This window comes from Hemibagrus wyckioides, linkage group LG03, assembly GCF_019097595.1.
Source record: "Hemibagrus wyckioides isolate EC202008001 linkage group LG03, SWU_Hwy_1.0, whole genome shotgun sequence".
In the NCBI taxonomy this organism is placed as follows: Eukaryota; Metazoa; Chordata; class Actinopteri; order Siluriformes; family Bagridae; genus Hemibagrus; species Hemibagrus wyckioides.
Window position 1 is genome coordinate 1,642,646 of NC_080712.1, and position 5,000 is coordinate 1,647,645.

A 5,000-nucleotide genomic window follows, 5' to 3' on the forward strand; every position below is an offset into this window, starting at 1 on the left:
AGATTCACACAGACAGATACAGACACACACAGACAGACACACACACACACAAACACACATGTGCACATACACACACACACACACACACAGACATATGCACAGACACACACACAGACAGAGAAAGAGACACACGCACACACAGACAGACACACACACACAGACAGACACACACACACACACACAGATACGCACAGACAGACACAGATTCACACAGACAGAGACACACAGATACACACAGACAGACACACAGCTACACACAGACAGACACAGAGACAGACACACAGCTACACACAGACACACAGACAGACACACAGCTACACACAGACAGACACACACACAGATTCACACAGACAGATACAGACACACACAGACAGACACACACACACAAACACACATGTGCACATACACACACACACACAGACAGACATATGCACAGATACACACACAGACAGACACCCGCACACACACGTGCGCACACACACAGACAGAGAAAGAGACACACGCACACAGACAGATACAGACACAGACACACACGCATAGACAGACACACAGATGCATACACACAGACACACACACACAGACAGACACACAGATACACACAGACAGACACACACACACAGACAGACACACAGATACACACAGACAGACACACAGACAGATACACAGACACACACAGACAGACACACACACACAAACACACATGTGCACATACACACACACACACACACACACAGACAGAGAAAGAGACGCACGCACACACAGACAGATACAGACACACACGCATAGACAGACACACAGATGCACAGACACAGATACAGACAGACAGATACACACAGACAGACGCACAGATACACACAGACAGATACACACGGACAGACACACAGATACACACACACACACACAGACAGACACACACAGACACAGACACACAGACACAGACAGACAGACACACAGATACGCAGACACACAGATTCACACAGACAGACACACACAGATGCGCACAGAAACAGATACACACAGACACACACACACACACACACAGACAGACACACAGATGCGCACAGACACAGATACACACAGACAGACACACAGATACACACAGACAGATACACACACACAGACAGATACACACACACACAGACAGACACAGACAGATACACACACAGACAGATACACACACAGACAGATACACACACACACAGATACACACACACACAGATACACACACACAGATACACAGACAGACACACACAGACACACAGATACACACAGACAGATACACAGACAGACACACAGATAGACACACAGATACACACACACACACACAGACAGACAGACAGACAGATACACACACACACACACACATACACACACACACACACACATACATACACACACAGACAGACACACATACACACACAGACACACACACAGATACACACAGACAGACACACACACACACACTCAGATACACACAGACAGACACACAGAGACAGACAGACAGACAGACACACACACACAGACAGACACACACACACAGATACGCACAGACAGACACACACAAAGACACACAGACAGACACAGACAGACACACACAGATTCACACAGACAGATACAGACACACACAGACAGACACACACACACACAAACACACATGTGCACATACACACACACACACACACACAGACACACACACACAGATACGCACAGACACAGATACACACAGACAGACACAGATTCACACAGACAGAGACACACAGACACACAGATACACACAGACAGACACACAGCTACACACAGACAGACACACAGACAGACACAGCTACACACAGACAGACACACACAGATTCACACAGACAGATACAGACACACACAGACAGACACACACACACAAACACACATGTGCACATACACACACACACACACAGACAGACATATGCACAGATACACACACAGACAGACACCCGCACACACACGTGCGCATACACACAGACACACACAGACAGAGAAAGAGACACACGCACACAGACAGATACAGACACAGACACACACGCATAGACAGACACACAGATGCATACACACACACACAGACAGACACACAGATACACACAGACAGACACACACACAGACACACACACACAGACAGACACACAGATACACACAGACACACACACACACACAGACACACAGATACACACAGACAGACACACAGACAGATACACAGACACACACAGACAGACACACACACACAAACACACATGTGCACATACACACACACACACACACAGACAGAGAAAGAGACGCACGCACACACAGACAGATACAGACACACACGCATAGACAGACACACAGATGCACAGACACAGATACAGACAGACAGATACACACAGACAGACGCACAGATACACACAGACAGATACACACGGACAGACACACAGATACACACACACACACAGACAGACACACACAGACACAGACAGACAGACACAGATACACAGACACACAGATTCACACAGACAGACACACACAGATGCGCACAGACACAGATACACACACACAGACAAACACAGACAGACACACACACACACACAGACAGACACACAGATGCGCACAGACACAGATACACACAGACAGACACACAGATACACACAGACAGATACACACACACACACAGATACACACACACAGACAGATACACACACACAGACAGACACAGACAGATACACACACAGACAGATACACACACAGACAGATACACACACACACACAGATACACACACACACACAGATACACAGACAGACACACAGATACACACAGACAGATACACAGACAGACACACAGATAGACACACAGATACACACAGACAGATACACAGACAGATACACAGATACACACAGACAGACACACAGATAGACACACAGATACACACAGACAGATACACAGACAGACACACAGATACACACAGACAGACACACAGATACACACAGACAGATACACAGACACACACAGACAGACAGACAGACAGACAGACACACATACACACAGCCAGACACACACAGACAGCCAGACACAGACAGACACACATACACAGACAGACACACAGATACACACAGACAGACAAACACACAGATACACACAGACAGACACACACACACACACACACACAGACAGACACACAGATGCGCACAGACACAGATACACACAGACAGATACACACAGACAGATACACACACACACACAGATACACACACACAGACAGATACACACACACAGACAGACACAGACAGATACACACACAGACAGATACACACACAGACAGATACACACACACACAGATACACAGACAGACACACACAGACACACAGATACACACAGACAGATACACAGACAGACACACAGACACACAGATAGACACACAGATACACACAGACAGATACACAGACAGATACACACAGACAGACACACAGATAGACACACAGATACACACAGACAGATACACAGACAGACACACAGATACACACAGACAGATACACAGACAGACACACAGATACACACAGACAGACACACAGATACACACAGACAGATACACAGACACACACAGACAGACAGACAGACACACATACACACAGCCAGACACACACAGACAGCCAGACACAGACAGACACACATACACAGACAGACACACAGATACGCACAGACACACAGATACACACAGACAGACGCACAGACACACAGATACACACAGACAGACGCACAGACACACAGACGCACAGACACACAGACAGACGCACAGACACACAGACGCACAGACACACAGACAGACACACACACAGACAGACACACACACAGACAAACACAGACAGAGACACAGACAGACACACATACACAGACAGACACACAGATACGCACAGACACACAGATACACACAGACAGATACACAGACACACACAGACAGACAGACAGACACACATACACACAGCCAGACACACACAGACAGCCAGACACAGACAGACACACATACACAGACAGACACACAGATACGCACAGACACACAGATACACACAGACAGACGCACAGACACACAGATACACACAGACAGACGCACAGACACACAGACGCACAGACACACAGACAGACGCACAGACACACAGACGCACAGACACACAGACAGACACACACACAGACAGACACACACACAGACAAACACAGACAGAGACACAGACAGACACACATACACAGACAGACACACAGATACGCACAGACACACAGATACACACAGACAGACACACAGATATGCACAGACAGATACACACACAGACAGACACATAGATACAGATTCACACAGACAGACACACACAGACAGACCCACAGACACACACAGATAGACAGACACACACACATGTGCACATACACACACACACACACAGACAGACACACACATGCACACACACGTGCGCAGACACACAGACAGAGAAAGAGACACACGCACGCACACACAGATACACACAGACACATACAGATACAGACAGACACACACAGACAGACAGACACACAGACAGACACACACAGACAGACAAACACACACACACAGATACACACAGACACATACAGATACAGACAGACACACACAGATACAGACAGACACACACAGACAGACACACACAGACAGACACACACGCACAGACAGACACACAGACAGACACACACAGACAGACAAACACACACACACACAGATACACACAGACAGACACACACAGACAGACACACACAGACACACACAGACAGATACAGACAGACACACACAGATACACACAGACACACACAGACAGACACACGCACAGACAGACACACAGACAGACAGACACACACAGATACACACAGACACACACAGACAGACACACGCACAGACAGACACACAGACAGACAAACACACACACAGATACACACAGATACACACAGACAGACACACACAGACACACACACACAGATACACACAGAC

General features: G+C 47.4%; 1 protein-coding gene across 5 annotated transcripts in view; it reads left to right on the forward strand.

Moving 5' to 3' along the window:
• The window catches only part of uso1 (USO1 vesicle transport factor), a 38,761-nt gene that overhangs the window by 14,060 nt on the left and 19,701 nt on the right, over positions 1 to 5,000 (forward strand). The window lies entirely within an intron of this gene.